The following is a 21,333-nucleotide window of genomic DNA, read 5'->3' on the forward strand; positions in this document are numbered from 1 at the left end:
TTTTACTCCCACACCAGCCCACCCACCCAGCCCTCCCCACCTCCCTCCCATTCCCACCCACCCCTAGTTTTTGTCCATGTGTCCTTTATACTTGTTCCTGTAAACCCTTCCCCTTTTCCCCTGAAATTCCCTCCCCTCTCCCCTCTGAACACTGTCAGCCTGTTCTCTGAAAGACAAGTACCATATGATCTTACCTTTAACAGGAACCTAGTCAACAAAACAAAGAAACAAGCAAAATATAACCAAAGACACTGAAGTAGGGAACAGGCTGACAAACAAACTTTTTGCATGGTGCTGAAAGTGTTACACATCTGTGTCTGGTCTTCAATCCAGGTCATTAGAAGAACTCCCACGAATCACCTTCTCAAATCCCTGTTAGTCTCATTGTCTTCAATCAAGCAGATCCTTGAACTGCTTCCATCACTTTGTTCTTGTTTGGCAAGATCATGGCTATGGTGGAATGGGACATGCCTGACTGGCAAAAACAACCATCGCTGATTTTTGAACTTCACAGTCCTTAATCACTTTATTTTTATTCTAGGCCAGTCATTCAACGTGGGCTCTTACTGGTATCATTAAGAGTGGATTTTGTGTGCTTAAAGGCTAGGATGAATAAAACAATGTGAGATTAAATCAAGCACAGAGAAAATGATGCAATAAAGAGACACGACAAAAAAAGAACATTATAGGCCAATATCCCTGATGAACATAGATGCTAAAGTCCTCAACAAAATATTAGCAAACTGAATACAGCAATACATCAAATAGATCATACACTGCAGTCAAGTGGGATTTATTCTAGGAATGCAAAGTTGGTATAACATTCACAAATCAATAAATGTGATTTACCACCTAAAGAAAGTGAAGGATAAAAACTACGTGAAAATGTCAAAAGATACAAAAAAGCATTAAATAAAACTTAGCACATATTTATAATAAAAGCTCTTAGCAGAGTGGTAATAGAGGGAACATACCTAACACCATAAAGGCCATATAAGACAAACCCACTGCCAGCATCATACTCAATGGACAAAAACTACAATGTTCCCCTTAAGATCAGGAATAAGACAGGGATGTCCACTTTAACCTCTCTTATTCAACATTGTACTGGTAATTCTGGCCATAGCAATCAGATAAGAAGAAGAAATAAAAGGCATCCGCTTGGAAAAGAAGAAGTAAAACTGTCTTCATTTGCAACTGACATTATACTGTACATAGAGAACCCTAAAAATTCTACCAAGAAACTACTGGAACTGATAAATGAATTCAGTAAAGTAGCAGGGGACAAAATTAATATCCCAATTGCTTCAAAATAATAAAATACCTAGGAATAAATCTAACCAAGCATGTAAAAGACCTGTACTCAGAAAATTATAAGACACTGAAGAAAGAAATTGAAGAAGACACAAATAAATGGAAGTACATACCATGTTCATGGATAGGAAGATTTAACATCATTAACATGTCCATACTACCCAAAGCAATCTATAGATTCAACACAATTCCTATCAAGATTCCAATGACATATTTCACAGAACTAGAACAAATATTTCAAGATTTTATATGGAGCCACAACAGGCCTAGCATAGCAACAGCAATCCTGAGAAAGACTATCCAGGCTGGAGGAATCATGCTTCATGAGCAACAACAGTGTGGTGATTGTGGTGGGGTGGATATAACAGGGATAAATGGTAAAGAAAAAAACTGTAATTAAAAAAGAAAAATTAAAAATAAAGTCCATGATGAACAAAACAACATAAGATTAAATTAAGCACAGAAAAAAATTACGCAATCAAGAGACACAGTAAACATGAGATGCATGAGGCTGCTGTCAACATAACATGACATGCTGTTTTACAATAAACTTTTAATAAGCATAAGAGTATAGTCTACATGAATGATAAAAAGTATAGTAGAGTGAATATATAAACCAGTAACATAGTCATTTATTATCATTATCAAATCTTATGTATGTGCTGTACTTCATATAACTGGCTGTGCACTGGGTTTGTTTACACCAGCACCACCACACACTGGGGAGTAACGTGTTGTGCCACACTGTAGGGCAGCACAATGTCGCTAAGTGATAGGAACTCTTCATCTTCATTATAATCTTACTGAACCACTGTCCTATACATAGTCCGTTGTTGACAAAAACACATTAGCTACATCCACAATTTCAAGTAGCCACAACTAGGGCATGCTGCTAAATATTTAACTGGTAATTGTCAGATTCAGCATCACAAAATGCAGATATCCAGGCTGGGCAGAGTCAGAATCTCTGAGGGTGTGAGATTCAAAAATTTGTCTTTTTAATAAGCATCCTTGGTGAATTTGAGACAAGATCCGTTAGACAATGGTAATTGAACTCTTTTTAACTGGTATAATTTCCCTGAGCTTCTTCCACAAAAGAAAATCCTCGTTTAGAAACAAAATCATCCTGATGGTAAAGGAGAGTGTGAATATCCATACAAAATGTGTCCATGCCAACTGCTCTTCACCACCTCTGCTGACCACAGCCATCCCTTGGCCAGCTAATTGCAATAGCCTCCTAACAAGTTCCTTTGTTTCTACTTCCCTGGAATCAGTTGTCCACATAGGACCTAGAGCGGTCTTTTAAAAAAATGACAGATTCAGTCATCTAACTCACCTGCTCAGAGCCTTCTAATTGTTACCTATCATTCTCAGAACAAAATCCAACTTTCTTACCGGGGCCTCCAAGGCCTGGTGTGCACAGGCCCTGGCTGCTCCTCCAGTCCGCTCCCTAGCACCACTGGCCTTCCACCCATGCTGTTCCTCCAGCAAACCTCGGGCCTTTGAGCCTGATGATCCCTCTGCTCTCCCCCCAGGTCTCCTGACTGGCTTCGTCCCATTTCTTTTAGGAGTCTGCTCAAATGTCATCTCCTCAGAGAGGCTTTTCCTCACCACTTATCATCAGTCCTGCCCATGGTTGCTGGGGGCCCACGAAGGGGCTGGGCTATAGTAAGAAAGACATTATTATAGGCCCCTTCGTTCAATTCACAGGCCGGGGCTCAATCCACTGAACCACAGCACATAAGGCTATTACGGGCCCTTTTGCAGCCAGAAAGCAGGAACACAGTGCATATTTGTTGAATAAATTAATAGATAAATGTAAGCTAAATCTAGGTGCAAAGTGGGTAAATATTAAAATATGAAATCTAGGTGCCCTGCTGAGGCTCTCTCTTTATTATCTCAACCTTTCAATGGCTTTTTAACTAAGGTTTTAACTAGTTTCCATAACACTCAACTTTAACACAAGTTCTCTTTGTCTTGTTTCTTAGGAGTGATTTTCAGTAGAGGTTTGGGGAGAGACACACCCTCCTATAAAGGCACTTTAGAATTTTCATGCACCAAGGGAAGTTTAAACTGCATGCTCAACACAATCATATGAATATTTTAATGTTTAATTATGAATATCTTTATATCAATATAAGCTAAAGAAAACTGATTTCAACAAAACATTTTGGCATTGTCTAACACTCCAACATTAAACAGGCCTCTTCCCTGCAATTGAAGATGTTGCTGTACAGCCCTCCAGATCCACTCTCCACCCTTGTCTGTCCTGCTCAGTGGCCCAGGACATTGACCTTCATGGATTGCACAGGGCTCTCTCAGTCTCTGTCTTATTCAGAGGTTTAGGAATAGGAGTCATCAGCAGGAGATAAGAGAACGAGAGAAAAGAGAGTGTAGGTTATTCATTCCCCAGCTCCCTTGCTGTGGACCTGCTTTCTCCTCTCAAAGGAATGAGAAGAGTCAGGCAGCCTTCTGCTAAACTACAGTTCTCTCTGGGTTCTAGCAGCTGCCCCCTCCCCTCACCTCTCAGGGCTGGGGATGGTAATGAGTTCCTGCTGTTGCTAGCTCCAAGGTGTTTCCCTTAACCCTGCCTACACCTTTGGAAAAAGTCTCTTCATTGATCTTTCTTCTACCATTCCACGTGTATGAGAAATCCGTCTACCACCAGGAGTCAGATTAATATATGAGGGTTTTGTTGTTGTCTCTTTCCAGTGATAGACATACCTCCCTTGCCTCAGTGACTGCATCTCAGTCTTTTTCTCTTATCATCTCATTCCCTCATTTCCTGAGCTATTCTCATCAACAATTTCAATAATGCTGACCTACACCTATGCCCAAGCCAACACCCTCAGAAAGCCTTAGCATTCGGCAGCTCCCTACAGAAAGGGTCTTGGCTTTTATTTTCTTTCAGAATACTTATAGTTTAAGTATAAAGAGCTTTAAAAAGAATTAGCTACTAGAGATCCTTTAAAATGACTCCCCCATAACACCTGTCACCCTATTTATTCACAACATCCCATTCATGACACTGCCTGAGGCAAGACTGGTTGTGTGAACATTTAACCAACAAATATCACCAACTGGGAAGCCCATAAATAGCAGCAGAGAGGACAAACAGGATGAGTCAGTAAGCCTCTGAGTCAGACTCAGGGACTGGCCTTCCTTCTTAATTATGGGGTGCGAGGCCCTTTGTCTCTGAAGTCACCTCTGAGTCTCATCTAATCAATCAGGCATCCAGTCTCCGTGGAAGATGTACAACTTCCTTCTTCTACACACCCTTAGAAATTAAAGTCCCTGGCTGACAGGCCTCTTGGAAGTGTCCTTTGAAATGAGCCTATCGGCAGCTCTCCCTGCTATTGGCTGGTTCTAGTCCCGTCTTTGGCACTTTCAATTTGTGGGACCTCAAATACCTCACGTCACCTTGCTAAGTGTATCCCCTTGACTTAGCTACAGGGTTGTCATGAAGATTAAAATAAATCTGGCCAACTATATGACGTTGTGGTAAAGGCCAAGTTATAGAGACAGGACAGAGATCAGTGATGCCAGGAGGTCTGGGGCGAATGGGTGAAGAACAGGGTGTTTCAGGGTGGAGAGACCATTCTCTCTGATGTTGTAATGGTGGGCACATGACACCATGTATCTGTCAGAACTGCACAACCGAAGAGTGGACCCTAATGTAAACTACAGACTTTACATAATAATAACATACCAACATTCATTCATTAACTAAAATAAAAATACTGCACTAATGCAACATGTTGATCACAGGAGAAACTGTGCAGGGGGAGGGGACAGTACATGGGAACCCTTTGAACTTTCTCAGAAATTTTTCTGTAAACCTAAAACTGCTCTAAAGAATAAAGTCTTAATGTATTATCTCACATGTGAAATCTAGGGGGGAAAGTAAACTCATGGGTACAAAGAACAAATGGGTGGTTGCCGGAGGTGGGGGCGGGGCGGGGTGAAATGGATAAAGGGAGTCAAGAGGTACAAAGGTCTAGTCATAAAATAAGCAAATCATGGGGATGTAATGTACAGCATGGTGACTATAGCTAATGATACCGTATTGCATATTTGAAAGTTGCTAAGAGTACACCTTAAAAGTTCTCATCCCAAGAAAAAAATGTAACTATGCATGGTGATGGATATTAACTAAACTTGTGATGATTATTTTGCAATGTATGAAAATATCGAATCATTATGTTGTACACCTGAAACTAATACAATCTTAAAGAACTTACTCTTCAAAGTTTGTCCAGAGGTGCGCTGAGAGTCTGTTCCACCTCACTCCTGAATTATCTGTTTTTGTGTCTACAGAGCAGGAAAGGTGGAGGGGAGGGTGTGGCATCTATGACAGTCTGTTTTCACTGCCAACGGAAAAGATTTCTACAAAGTCCATGGCCATGGTACGATGATTCCACCTTCACGAGACTACTCCTGTGAGAGTTCTATATCAAACACTCTTTTAAATTGCCTCTTTTAAATTGCCCAGGAAATTTTAATACAAAATTTTCCTCAGCACTTTCTCTTTTAATTCTCTGCCATTCCATTCACACCCTGTCCGATATTTAGCAGTCATGTTTGATTAAGTTTGATTTCACATTTTTCCAAGGTGAAAGGCTATGAGAAGATTTAGGTCAGGATTACGTTCAATTAGGAAGAAAACTCTTTCTTCCTTTTAAGCCAGAGAATATCTGAAACAGACAATGCTTCTTACAGTGTTTTGCTATGGGGCCAGGGGCATTAGAGAATGGCTGTTGCTGGAGCCTTACAAACATCATCTTTGACGCCCACCATAACCCTGAAAGGTGAGGACCATAAATTACAGAAACAGTTATCCTCAGGCCACACAGCAGTGACAGAACAGGGTTTCAAAGTCAAGACAGAGGAAGCTGTCTGGCCTTGCCAAGTAACTAGCAAGCTAATTTCAGCCAGCTTATTCTTGGATAATGGTGTCAACTGCATTACTTCTTCTGGATAATACATGTTTTTTTGACAAGAACCTTCAAAGATTTTTGACAAAGGCCTTCAGTGTTCACTACATATGATTGTTGGAACTTCTTTCTAGGAGCTATTATTAGGCTTGCTATGAAAAAAAGAGGCCCCATTGTCAAATAACTGGAAAATGCTACAGCGCAGGAGCCCCTCTGAGAACAGTTACAATGTGTATTCACCTGGTAAAGGCTCTGGATAGCCTGCAGCTAAAAAGAACTACTCAATACTCAGCCTAGTTTAACCCCAGCACTTCCCAAATTTACCTGAGCATTGAGCACTTCTCAGGGTATTAACATTTCCTTGAACATCAGCATGGGAAAACCTGGCTTAAAAAAAGGGAAGTAATGAATGGTGGAAGTTATAGCCGTCCTGCTGTGATTACGAAAGAACCATTTTGGGAAAACAATCTCGCCTGTCAGTAGCCTTCCTACCTGTCCATAGGTGAATAGAGTGTCCTCTCCACATGGTGATAAGAAATATGTCTGTGCATGTCCTATGTCCGTGATTCCCCTACAATTTCATGATAGGTGCTTTTATTGTTGATTAGGTATTAAAAGTACTCTCAGCCCAGGAGCATTTAGAGGTTACTTCCAGATTCTGAGGTAATAACTATTGGCAACTGGAAAACAAAGAAAAACAGGTGTTTACAGAGAGGATAGAAGAGTCTGATTACAGAGGATGAAGAAAAACAAGCTGTGAATTTGACATCTCTTGCCTCCCTCCCACTCTACCTGAATATGTACACAGAAGCACCTATGTATGCATTTAGGGATCGACTGAAAGAACAGCTCATCCCTAATGAATGGTACTTGAAATCTGAGCCACTTAAAATGCAAATAAGATACATTGTGTTTGCACCTAGAAGGAAGAAAAAGTAGAAAAAGGGAAAGACTTCTTTGCTACATATAACTGCAAATGGGCATGGGAGCTTAGATCTTTGGAATCTAATAACTGAGGTCACTTTTCAAAATCACTCCCAATTTCAGGACACAGAATGTTTTAGTCATTCAGTTTAGCTTTAAAAAAAAAAAGTGACTAAAGCAAGAATGCAGCCATTAGGTTTTTTAGAGGATGAGAACATGTCCTTCCTGGGGACATACACCCATGTCCCTTTGCAGAGTGGGCCCCACAGCTGTCCACTCTTGGTGCAAGCCTCGTGGGGCATGGAGCCAAGAGGGAAGGCTGCTATGGGCAGAATGAGGTTGGGCTGTGCTGGAATGAGCCACTCCCTCAGAGTGTCTAAATGAAGGTAAAGAATTTCTGAACCAAATAGAGACCCAAAACCGCCCAAGAATAGAAGAGGAAGGCATAGGGCTTTTTAAATTTCTTCCATAACAAATTTAAAATGCTTAGAATGTTATTTCTAAGAAGGCTTTGTTTTTCCTTAGGAGAGCTCTGGTTTCCAAGTGGCCTTTTTTGCACAAGAGGTATTCAATAAATGTGTCGAATGAGTGAGGGTTAAGTTTAAATATTGAGAAGAATATTAGGCAAGGTCCCAAGCATGAGGTGCCATAGGGCACTTCAGAAGCCAGAGGTGCCTCATGAGAACACAGAGATACCTAGAGTAGGACAGTGGCCAGGTAGGAAACCATATTTCACAGTGTTTATGAGCATGGGCTCTAAGCCAGATGGAAGAGTTAGAATCTCAGGCTTACCACTTACTCGCTGTATGACCTTGGGCAGGTTAATGAACTTTGCTGAGTCTTAGTTTCCTTACTGTAAAGTAAAACTAGTTCTTATAGTGATTAAATACAATAATATACATAATATGTGAAACATTATTCCTGTCATATAGTAAGAGCTCAATATGTTGTAATCATTATAAGGGTCAAATTACTTTCCAGGGTTAGGTTAGGTGATACGAAAATTGGTAAGTGGGTAGGAGATGAGGAAATAGTGGTAGTAAAATTCTCCTATGATTTGATTAAAGGTCCATGGAAGAAAATCTCAGCAGGGTTGCATCAGGTAAACTGAATGGGTCCTCTGCCTGTACTTGTGACTGAGAGTTCGTCATGGCCTCAGCATGACATTGAACTGAGATGACCAGAAGATGCTGGAGGAACGTAAGGATGAGGTGTGACTGAATGTGGTGTGAGTGGTTTGTATTGCAGGAATTGTTTGATTTTTGGAGAGGAAGAATGCCACACTGTGATTTGTCATGAAACCAGCATTCTAACCATTCTTTAATGTCTGTTACAGTTTTAAATAAGTTCCAGGAAGTCTTTACTTTTTACTATATGACCTTGGAAACAGGGTCAGAAAACAGAAAAGATGAAGCCCAACCCTTCCCCCAGGCATTTACTGTGCTACTAGAAAGACAGACTAGACATCTGTCTCCAAGCTTGGCTGTCCCTAATTCCCCAGGGCCATTCAGACCTTATCACAGCACTTCCAGTCTACAAGACAAAACGGAAAAGCTTGAAGATATTTTTATAAAATACAGTTTTAAGATCAATGGAATGATTTTGAATGCATTTGCTTGCTAATGAGAATTTTATGAGAGGGAAATAAAAGAGAAATTAGTTCAAATTTCCCAAGACAGATGTTTTAAAGAATTCCAAGCCTTCTTCAGTGCTACCAAAAAGCTTTTCTATTCTGAGAAAAAGCAAAATTGTTGTTAGTTAAATGCTTAATGTTTATTATCACCACAATATCAGTTTTAGCACACATTTATACTACATTGGAGTTACATTTTCATGTACTCCGTGTACATTTTAAGCATCATTAGTGTCCCCAGTGTAATCAAAGAAACAATAGGCCCATTTTATAGAAGGTATAGAAATATTTTTACTATTTTGTTGGGAACCGCCCTGACTGGTATCAGAAGCTGAAACCCCCGCCTAGGCTAAGGCTAAGGGAACGCCCTTGGAACCGTAAGCCAGCAAGGAGACAAAAGCTTATCTCCCTGGCAGGAATGCTGCTTCTGCTGCTTTATTCATAACTGAACCCCCAAAAGCTTGGTCGGTTAGCCAAAGACGGGTAAGATTCCCCAAGGGGGGAACGACCTAAGCCAGGCAAGATCACTTTGGGAGGCCCCCCAAAAGAAGGACTTGGGGGGCTGCAGCAAAAGGGGGTGACAGACCCTCGCTCCTTGGCTTTGACATAGCCTGAGTTCTCATCGTCTGGGAGAAAATCTCCTTATTGCCTTAGCGCTAAGCCTGAAACAATGACAGGGTGGTGCAGCTCTGTGCTGAAAAGGGGCGGATTCCCTGGGTGATCAGGCCTAAGAAAGAACATGTAAATTACTGTGAAACCTTCTTTGTTTAGAATGCTCTCAGCTGAATGAGAGGGGTCCAAGGAGGAAGTTTGTTCCTCAAAGTTTTACAGCTCTTTTACCCCGACTCAAAATAGACCAGCAGAGTTCCTTGTTTTCTATAGTTCCTTACTTCCCCCTGATAAATACTGTACTTTACCTGAATTATTATGCAAAATGAGCCCAATAAAAGCAAGTGTGGACGGTAAATCAGGGCGCCCCCAACTAGGGGGGGTGGCCATTCTGTCCCTACTTCCCCACAGAAACTAGTCTTGTCTCTGTGCATGTTTGTGTATGTTTGTTTCTCGCGTGTTTTTCGGCCAGCCATCCACAGCGTTCCGTGGTCACTGCTGGCCGGTGACCCACATGCAACACTATTTTTTATCAGTTTAGAAACTTACACTGTCATGTGTTTTCTTTAATAATATTGTTTAGTATTTGGGCAAATGCAAGCAATGCACTCTTTTAAAAAATGTTATTGAATTTATCACGGTGACTTTGACTAATCAAATTATATAGGTTTCAGGTGTACAATTCTATAATACATCATCCGTATATTGTACAGTGTGTTCACCACCTCAAGTCAAGTCTCCTGTCACCATTTATCCCCATTTACTCTCTTCTACCTGTCCCCAACCCTCTTTCCCTCTGGCCATCACTATACTTCTGTCTGTGTCTTTAAGGTTTTTTTTTAATATATTTTATTGATTATGCTATTACAGTTGTCCCATTTTCCCCCTTCACTCCCCTCCACCCTGCCCACCCTCTCCCACCCACATTCCCCTGCTTTAGTTCATGTCCATGTGTCATAAGTTCTTTAGCTTCTACATTTCTCATACTGTTCTTGCCCTCCCCCTGTCTATTTTCTACCTACCATCTATGCTACTTATTCTCTGTACCTTTTCCCCTTCTCTCCTTCTCCCACTCCCCTGTTGCTAACCCTCCATGTGATCTCCATTTCTGTGGTTCTGCTCCTGTTCTAGTTGTTTGCTTAGTTTGCTTTGTTCTAGGTGTGGTTGTTGATAACTATCAGTTTGAAGTCTTTTTTACTGTTCATATTTTTTATTATCTTTTTCTTAGATAAGTCCCTTTAACATTTCATATAATAAGGGCTTGGTGATAATGAACTCCTTTAACTTGGCCTTATCTGAGAAGTGCTTTATCTGCCCTTCCATTCTAAATGAAAGCTTTGCTGGATAGAGCAATCTGGGATGTAGGTCTTTGCCTTTCATGACAAGGAATACTTCTTTCCAGACCCTTCTTGCCTGCAAGGTCTCCCTAGAGAAATCAGCTGACAGTCTGATGGGAACTCCTTAGTAGGTTACTGTCCCCTTATCTCCTGCTGCTTCTAGAATTCTCTCCTTCATTTTTACCTTGGGTAATGTAATTATGATGTGCCTTGATGTGTTTCTTCTTGGGTCCAACCTCTTTGGTACTCTCTGAGCTTCCTGGACTTCCTGGAAGTCTATTTCCTTTGCCAGATTGGGGAAGTTCTCCTTTATTATTTGTTCAAATAAGTTTTCCACTGGTTGCTCTTCTTCTTCCCCTTCTTGTACCCCTATAATTTGGATGTTGGAACGTTGAAAGATGTCCTGGAGGTTCCTAAGCCTCTCCTCATTTTTTTTGAATTCTTATTTCTTCATTCTTTTCTGTTTGGTTGTTTCTTTCTCCTTCCTGGTCTACTCCATTGATTTGAAACCCAGTTTTCTTTCCATCGCTATTGGTTCCGTGTGCATTTTTCTTCATTTCACTTATTGTAGCCTGCATTTGTTCATCTGATTTGTGACCAAAATCAACCAATTCTGTGAGCATTCTGATCACCAGTGTTTTGAACTGTGCATCTGATAGGTTGGCTATCTCTTGGTCACTCAAAAGTATTGGTTGTGGAGCTTTGATTTGTTCTGTTTGAGCCATTTTTTTTCCCCCAGTCTGGTCACGTCTGTTCTGTATTGAGGGGTGGAGCTTTAGGTGTTCACCAGGGCAGAGCAAGTCAGTTGCTGGGTTGTGACATTTTATGTGGAGGCGGGGTCAGAGAGGGAACAATGGCACTTGCTCCACTCTCTCTAGGACTTCAGTCCCATCTGCCGCTTCCCACAAGCAGATTGGGCCCTTCTGGTGCTGGCTCCCAGGTGGATGGGCTTGTGTATATTCTAGGACTCTGTGGGTCTCCCCAAGGAACTCTCCTGTGAGGCTGGGAGATTCTTCTGGCACCTCACCCCCCAGAGGTGTTTTCAATCAGTGCTTTTAGGCTTTATTTCCCAGCATTGGGTCCCTGGGTTGCATGGTCTGTGTCGCTGCCTGTTTTCGCCTGGTTTATCTGCGCGCAAATGTGTGACTGCGGACAGCCAGCTGCCTTGCACCTCACTGGATCTGCTTGTTGCCTCCTGCAGCCAGGGTCTGCCACTGGGTCTGTCAGCTGCCCCTGTGCTTCTGGGGTCTGCCAACTGCTGCCTGTGCCCTGCACACCCGCGTCTGCCAGCCACCTCTTTTTCCTGCCAGGACCCCTCGATCCCCTTCATAGGCCTCTGACTCTGCCCCTCTTACTGGTCTGGATGAATGGTTGTCAGACTTCCATACAGTTCATTTCTCTCTGTTCTGGTTGTTTTTTTGTTTCTAAATTTTTGTTGTCCTTAGTTTTGGTTGTGGGAGGAGGCACAATGTGTCTACCTATGCCTCCATCTTGGCCAGAAGTCTGTGTTTGTATTTTGTTTTGTTTTGTTTTGGGGTTTTTTTTTTTTTGCTTAATCCCTTCACTTTTTTCACCTAGCCCCCAACCCCCACCTCTCTGACAGCTGTTAGTCTCTTCTCTACATCTATGACTCCGTTTCTATTTTGCTTGTTTGTTTGTTTACACTTGTTTTTTTATTCCAAGTCTAATGACCTTTCCAGACTGTCAAGTTGTCTCTTCTAACAACTACAGTTGATCTTTTAACAATAGGGTTTTGAACTTTGGGAGTCCACTTTTATGCAGATTTTCTTTTCAATAAACAGAGTCAGCCCTTCTGCCTGTGGGTTTCACACCCACAGATTTGCCCAACCATAAATCAAAACAGTATTTTTGCATTCCCATCCATGGATTCTCAACTCAGGATCAGAAATTCTGTTTTTGATCTGCAGCTGGTTGAATCCGTGGCTGCTGAGGGCCAACTGTAGAATCAAAATTACTTGAGGATTTTCAACTACGCGGGGATCAGCACCCCAACTTGGCATTGTTTAAGGGTCAACTGTACACAGCCTAACAATATGTGATTTCAGATAAGTAGGTGTAGACAAACAAAGCAGGAATATAAAGTTGAGTATGAGAAGACCTAAAATTATCAAATTAATGTGAAATGATGTACTGAAGGAGAGGTGAATTTTTTGGGATAGAGTTTGATGAGCACTCTTAGGGGTTATTCAACCTTTATCAGAGCAGTGGGGCTCTCTGGGGGCCAAGGCCTACAGGAGTGAGGGAGATGTGTGGTAACAACACAGCTGGGAGTAGGGGTATAGGCAGCAGGGGCGGAAGTCAAGGCCTGGACAATTTGGCAAAAAGTTGAGTCTCAGATCTGGCCTGACCAGAATCAAGAAACAGACCAATGCCCAAGGTAGGTGCCTTTGAGAAGACCTAAGAAAATTGGAAATTAAACACATTACACAATTTCCTTTTTAAAAACTAAGGAAGAAAAATGAAAACATTATGGAGATGGATGCTGGTAATGGCCGGACAATGTAAATGTACTCAGTGCCACTGAACTGTACATTTAAAAAAGGTTAAAATGCTAAATTTTATTATTTGTATATCTTACCACAATTTTTAAAAAATCATGAGGTAATTCAGGTTGATCTAGTTTTTTCCACCACAAGCAAATCCTTCTAGGTCAAAAAGAATCAATCTGTTAAAGCCATGGTTGCAGTGAACATAGAAGAAATATGCCCCCTGAGGGGACATTTTGCAATTTTGTGGATGTTTTTGGTTTGCACAATGAATGAGGTATAACTGGCCAGGCCCTGGGACTAGAAATGTCCAATGACGCAAACAAAGAGCTGTCTCATGTCAGGGCCAAGTGCTGAGTGTCATTCATAGGTGAAAACCCTGTTTACAATGATCTGAGCCTAATTTTATTTTATACATAAAATACAAAATGTTTTTGAATGGTTTTAAATGTACTATATTTTCTAGGAATGTAACTACCATATCAATGCAAGAAACATTGGATGTTGTCTTCCTCATGGCTGCACCCAGTATTACCATTTTGTAAAATCATATCACCAGTGGTGACACCACATATAGTATTTGAGTCATTAATACATCATCCAAGTATCAGTGTGCATTTGTAGCTGTCACACTTACAATGATTCTAGGTGTAAGTGCAAGCATCTGACTACAATGCCTGTTTCTTTATTATAATTTTCTTAGATTCCCTTTTATGTTACATTTATGGTACCATTTTTACAATTATGTGTGAGGTTAAATTATATTATTTATTCATTTTGTTTTAGAGTAGAAGATATTTTCAATAGAAACAGGGTACTGAGATTGGTGAGCTGCATCTACATCCAGCCAAGATGTCTTGGAGTTCACAACTGTGGGTGATTTTCTAAACACTTTGGGGGAATCCATATATTCTGTTGTCTGGAGAGAGACCACACCTTTATCACTAGCCTCCTGTGTCCTTTTTGTGATGGTATCAAGAGCCTAGCCTTGTCCAGAATTATCTCTTCCAAGTACTCTTTGGCATCTTCATTGGAAAAAGGGCATTTCAGATGTGTGACTATTAGAGTCCTAACGAGGGCACCTAGCACAGACTGTAGTTAGTAAGAATTCTGAGGAAGAGGGCAGTGATGAGTCAAAAAGGGAAAATATATAATATATTGTCTAGACCTAAAGGTTGCTTCTAAATTAAGCAAAAGGTTTAAAAAGGTGTATTCATTGTATACAATCAAAAGGAAATTAAACTAAATTATGTCAACAGTTATTCACAAAGTTGATCAATTCCAAAATCATTTTGAAGAGTTGATCACATTTTGTATGTTCTTTGGGGAAACACTGAAAAAGTAATTAAAGCAAAGGAATTCTATTAGGAAATGTGGTTTCTGTTTTTGTTGAAAATACACAGTGACTCAACTCACAGATAATTTCCATGCTACCATTTTAATAGCCACACCAATTTCCTTTATAACTATTTTTCTTCAATATATATTTATATCAGTTTGTTCTCATACTTGAGAACTAAAGAGATCACTATATATTTCTTTTAGAAACATCTGTTCTTTATACAACCATTTCATAAAAACAAAGCATGCCCAAACTTGATTTCAAAATCTAAACTTGCTACAGAAAAGCCAAAGGTTAATTAGTAAATTTGAATTATAATTATTTTATTGCTGTGTTGTTTATAATGGTAAAACATAAATTAGAAACAACCTAAACAGCAGAAAAATAGTTCCAAAATATACAGCGCATTCAAAACTGTAATACCATGCAGTCTCCAAAATGATCGTATGGGATTATTAATGTTATTGAAAGATGTGCAAGATATATTTAGTCATGAGAACATTATTCATATAAATATGCTTAGAAAAAATGAAAGTATATACACCAAAATATTACAAGTCTTGGTAAGATGGTATTTTTAATATATTTTATTGATCATGCTATTACAGTTGTCCCAACTTTTCCCCCTTTGCCCCCCTCCACCAGGTACCCCATTCCCTCCAGCAAATCCTCCTTAGTTCATGTCCATGGGTCATGCATATAAGTTCTTTGGCTATTCCATTTCCTATACGGTCCTTAATATCCCCCTGTCTATTCTGTACCTACCAATTTAATCCCTGCACCTTTTCCTCCATTCTCCCCCTTCCCTCTCCTAACTGATAACTCTCCAAATGATCTTCATATCTACAATTCTGTTTCTGTTCTGCTTGTTTGCTTAGTGTGTTTATTAGATTCTGTTGTTGACATTTGTGAACTTATTGCCATTTTAATGGTCATAGTTTTTATCTTATTCTTATTCTTAAATAAGTCCTTTTAACCTTTTAGGTAATAATGGCTCCGTGATGATGAACTCCTTTAGCTTTACCTTGCCTGGGAAGCACTTTATCTGTCCTTCTATTCTAAATGATAGCTTTGCTGGGTAGGGTAAATATAGGTTGTAAGTCCTTGCTTTTCATCACTTTGAATATTTCTTGCTAGTCCCTTCTTGCCTGCAAAGTTTCTTTTGAGAAATCAGCCGACAGTCTTATGGGAACTCCTTCATAGGTAACTCTCTGCTTTTCTCTTGCTGTTTTAATGATTCTCTCTTTATCTCTAACCTTTGGCATTTTAATTATGATGTATCTTGTTATGGTCCCCTTTGTGTCCATCTTGTTTGGGACTCTTTGTGCTTCCTGGACTTGCATGTCTATTTCTTTCACCATATTAAGGAAGGTTTTTTTTTCATTATTTTTTCAAATAAGCTTTCAATTTCTTATTCTTTCTCTTCTCCTTCCATTTCCCCTATGATTCAAATGTTGGTACATTTGAAGTTGTCCCAGAGGCTGCTTATACTATCCTCATTTTTTTATTCTTTTTTTCTTCTTGCAATTTTGATTGAATGTTTTTTTCTTCCTTATGTTCCAAATCATTCATTTGATTCTTAGCTTCATGCACTCCACTGCAAGAAGAAAGAAAAAACATTGGTTCCCTGTAATCTGTTTACAGGGAAATGTTGGTTCCCTGTAAATTTTTCTTTTTTCACTTAGGGTAACCTTCATTTCTGCCTGGATCTTTCTGATGCTATTGAAGTACCCAATGATTTCTCTGGGCCTCCTAATAAATGGTGTTTTGAACTCTGCATCTGATAGTTTGCTTATCCCCATTTTGTTTAGTTCTTTTTCTGGAGTTTTGTTTTGTTTTTTCATTTGGGCCATATTTCTTTGTCTCCTCATTTTGGCAGCCTCCCTGAGTTTGTTTTTGTGTATTAGGTAGAGCTGCTTTGACTCCCTGTCTCAGTAACATACCTTAATGTAGAAAAGCACACCAATAAGCTGGATGGAGCAGAGCCTTAGGTAATCACCAGGGTGCAGCAACCCATGTGAACCAGGTTGATGGAATCTCTGATATGGTGTGGCCATTCTGTGTTTCTATGTAGGGGAGGGTGCAGAAAGAAGATATTGACCACTGCCCGGCCTCTGGAGTTTTGTCCCAGAGGAAGCTTTCCCCTGGCACTCACACTGATGCAGACACTTCAATTTCTCCCCATATGCCACTGGTACCCTTCCAGCTGCTGCCCCAATGCTAAAGCCCACAGAGAGTGAGTCTGAGGAAGTCCCAAGACCATTGTAGGCCCTTTAACAGAGGACTCCTGAGAACCCTGCAGTTTCCAACCCCCACTGGTTTTTATAGCCAGAAATTATGGGGACTTATCTTCCTGGCACTGAAACCCTGGCCTGGGTGGTTTGGTGTGTGGCTGGGATCCCTCCTCCCAAGGTATCCTTCCCAACTTTTATCCACCACACATGGGTGTGCAACCACTCATTCTGCATCTGTCTCTGCACCTCTCTGTATGCCTCCACATCTCTGCCCTCCTACCCATGTGGATGAATGTAACTTCTTTAATTCCTTTGTTGTCAGACTTCCATACAGCTTGGTTTTCTGACAATTCTGGATAATATTGTTTTGTAATCTAGTTATTATTTTTGCTGTGATTGTGCAAGAAGGCAAGCTGTGTTTACCTATACCTCCATTTTGACCCAAAGTCTGTAAGATTGTATTTACATAACAACAATTTTCTTTGTTTGTTCATATTTTCTAAATTTTCTGCATCTATAACAATATAAGATTTTTGCAGTAAAAAATGAGCTTATCTTAATAAATAAATACATTTAACTTTTATTGACAACCAATATTTTCTCTGGTGCTGCCGTATTTTTACTAAGGCTAAAATGAGCAATCAGACAAAACAGAAAGGTAAAAAAGCTAAGCTTATTTCCTTTATCAGTTACCCTTGGCCATCATTATTTGAATTCATCACCCTCATCACCTCCTCAACCCCAAGAAACTCCAAAGTGGATCTTTCCAAGATCCACTACTCATGATGAGTGGTACTACCCAGCTAGCTGCTCAAGTAAGAATTAGCCTCCTTTACCCCCAAATCCAGGTATCTACATCTGTCTAATGGTTTCTCCACAATAGCTCCCAATTCTAACCCCCTCTTATGCCACTCTTACCATCTTCTGCAGCAAGCTCTGTAACTCGCCATCCTACCTACAGTCTTGTTCTGATTCATACTTGTCCACATTGCTATCCTAGTGAACTTTCTGAAATCTGGACTGGTCATGCCATGTTCTGTTTAACATCCTTTCATAGCTTCCACCATCTCCAAGTGAAGGGATTTACGAATTCAGCTTACCTCTCCAGCTCTATCTCTCACTACTTCTCTCAGTACCTCCTTTTATAATGAGTTATTACTATCCTTCCAACATGTAGTGTTCTCTCACACTCCTTCTCCTTTGAACACAGGGATACTTTTGCTTGGACCATTTTTTCTTGTTCTCTCCACTGATTCACTCTCTAGTACTTCAAAATGCCCAATATCTTTTACTGTACTGTGAAGCACCTTTAACCATAAGTACATCTCTTGTACCAGAAATCATAGACTCTCAAGTCAAACCAGCCTGGTTCTCTTCTGCTACCACTTCCTGTTAAGACTATGCTTTGGGTAAAGTGTTTTATCCCCTGAGGCTCAGCTTCTCACCAATAAATAAGGGTAAAATTACAACCTTGTAAAGTTACTCTGAGATCAAATGTGATTACGTATACCATATTTTGCAATGTACAATGTGCAGTTTTTTGCTCAAAATTTTTAGGGAAAATAAGGATGCACATTATTATATATGGGTAGTACTAATTCTGTATCTACATAAATGTTTTTAGTTCTTTTATTAATGCTTCTGTGTTAAAAGTGAAACTCTAGAAAACAATAATGATATCTATATGCAAAATAATACCCTGGAATATGACTATCTGTTTTGTTTCTAAATATAACTAAATAAAAAGTTAAATTAAAAAATTAAAATGAAAGATTTTTTCCTGAAAGTTTGGGCCAAAAACGTGGGTGTGCATTATACATGGGAGTGAATTACACACAGAAAAATATGGTATAAAAGGCCAATAAGCTCATTCCATGTTTTATCTAACTTTCTTTATATTTTGATCTGTGTATTTTCTTAGTCCTCACTCAAGGACATTTTTTCACTGCTTATAGAGAGAAAAGAAGGGAGAGAAAGAAACTTCAGTGCAAGAGAAAAGCATCCCAACATCCCCCAACAGGGGATTGTGCATGCCCAGACTGGAAATTGAACCTTCAACCCTTTGGCTAGGGGATGACACTCAAATCAACTGAGCCACATCTGCCAGGGCTGATCTGTGTATTTCCTAAGCCAACCATCTTACTTCCTGTTTTAGAATGTATCGAGATAGATATAAATAAATGGATATCCAATTGTAAAATTCTTCGGATTGTGTTATCTCCTCCAGGAAGTCTTTCTTAGTAGCCCCTACCCTCTGCCTGAATTTCGTTCAGATGATCTCCTATGTGCTCACATATCACCTATGCACACATCTATGATTGCGGGGCAAAATAATGACTTTCTTCTTTGGCTACCTTTCCCATTCCCTTTCCTGAAGGGAAAGGTCCATGTCTCACTTTACTTGTCCCCAGAAGATCCAGAGCAGTGCCTGCCACATACCAAGCCCTCAATAAATGTTTGTTGAAGGAATGAATAAATAGCCACTCATAACTCTTGCATCTTACAACCCATGGGCACTTCCATAAGTAATTGCTGAGGAAAATTTCAGAATATTTGAAAATCTTAGAAGGGTTCCCCACCCTCCTACCAGGAGACTATGTGTTTCAATTTGACAGCTATGCTCTTGTTCATGCCATTAATCCAAAGAAGGCCTACCTCTCCTTTCTGCCAATGTCAAATTAGCTTTGATTTCAGTGCCCTGAAAACCTCTCCTCTTCCATAAACCCTTTTTCAAATTCTTCCAGTCCACTGTGATCTTTCATCCCTCGAATACATTCAGGGTCTATACTATTAATCCAACAATCACCATATACTGCTAAGCACCTTTTTATGCTGTTGTATTCAACTATTATTTAGTTTCAGTCTTGTAGTTAACTCTCTTATGCATGCTTCAATTTATCCAACAAAAAAGAATATATTCCTTGAAGTAGCTGCCAAGTCTTGCTCATCGTGGCCTTCACTGCAGTGTTCTGCATGCGTGTGCCCACAGATGTTTCTTAATTGACTTGAAGACAAAGAGACTCCACTTCAGGAGCTATAGTCTGTTTGCCTCTTCCAAAAAACCCTGACTCTGACCCTCTTCATCCATTTTCTTCCTTTCTCTGCATTTTCTCTCAGGGAAGTTTACCCCTTTCAACTTTCTCACCAGGGCTCCTTTGCCTTCTGTTTTCCATCTGGGTTCCGCCAATAGAAGGCACAAACAGGAGAGAGAATGGGAGGGAATTATTTCCCTTGCTGGGTCAGTTCTGCAGTGTTTGAATCCCTCCCAGACCATGGCTTCTCTAGGGTTTCCCTTCTCCTAAGGCTCTGCCTCTCTCCTGGGCTCCCATAGTATAATTTCTTCCCTTTGCCTTTTCAAGCCTGCTGCTTCAACACCCTCTGTGGACTCCCTTAACCCTGCCCACACTTCAGTAAATAGTCCCTTCATTAAGTTCTTTTCAGAATCCCAGTAGAGTGTGCCATTTCTTCCTGGGGTTGTGACTGACACAGGAGCATTCAGTTTAGTTAGGGTAAGACTATGGCAGGGTTGTCAAACTCATTTCACTGGGGGGCCACATCAGCCTCATGGTTGCCTTCAAAGGGCCGAATGTAATTTTAGGACTGTACAGATATAACTAGTCCTTAACTAGGGGCATGGAGCTCGGCACTGCCCCTGGGTAGAAACAAGGTTCTGGGTCTGATAAAACAAGATGGAGGGCCAGATTCAGCCTGTGGGCCTTCCTTGTGTTTGCCACCTGTGGACTAGGGTAAACATATAAATTATCATCCAAACCAGGAGACTTCTGAGAGTGAAAGGAGGCACTATTAATAATCGTACCATGACTGCGGGCATAAATCAGAACTGCTCCAGGCAACCTGGAATGAATGGATCTGAGGTAAGTTAGACACATAAAAAGATAATTGTTATAATGAAGAGATAGAACATGTCTAAAAGAGATAGCATTACAGGATATCATAAGATAAGTGCCAAAGGATGGAATAGACTTTCAGTGCTACAGCCATTCCAAGACAGATCATTTCTCCTAGGGGAAAACATCTGAGATCAGCATGATGCTCAGCACTCCTTCTCTAACTAAATGAAGTCACACAATCCAAGTGTGCTTGGCCTACTTTGCAAATTTCTCCAAGAAATTCCATTCCCAGTTTAGACACTATCTCCGCCCCTCACACACAGCTAGCATAATTCACCATTTCCTTTGCTTAGCTCTGAATTTTTAGGGAAAGCAGATTAATTTAAATTTTAGCCAATTAGTCCTTATAAAAAACATCAAATGCCTTTCCAATTCAGCTATAAATCACTGTAGATGTACAGAGTTTTTGATTCTTTAAATCATGTTTTAGCTTCATTTTGCAAAGATGTCTGAGATGTGATTTATAAGCTTTCCTTGCAAACTCAAAATTTCTTACTAATAACGTCATGAAGCATAATAAGTAGCCAAGAAGTCTTTTCTTATATATGTGTGAATATTTTGCCTTTCTAAACAAAAGATTGGACAATT

The 21,333-nt window shown here is 40.2% G+C and overlaps 1 long non-coding RNA gene across 1 annotated transcript; it reads right to left on the reverse strand.

Moving 5' to 3' along the window:
* Window positions 1–1,435: 1,435 nt before the first annotated feature.
* Window positions 1,436–14,162, reverse strand: LOC118499306. Its single transcript, XR_004901829.1, has 3 exons — window positions 14,151–14,162; window positions 9,824–9,828; window positions 1,436–1,610 (listed from the first exon to the last, which is right to left on the reverse strand). It is a non-coding gene; the product is annotated as an uncharacterized LOC118499306 (long non-coding RNA).
* Window positions 14,163–21,333: the final 7,171 nt, after the last annotated feature.

This window comes from Phyllostomus discolor, chromosome 3 (assembly GCF_004126475.2).
Source record: "Phyllostomus discolor isolate MPI-MPIP mPhyDis1 chromosome 3, mPhyDis1.pri.v3, whole genome shotgun sequence".
NCBI lineage: Eukaryota > Metazoa > Chordata > Mammalia > Chiroptera > Phyllostomidae > Phyllostomus > Phyllostomus discolor.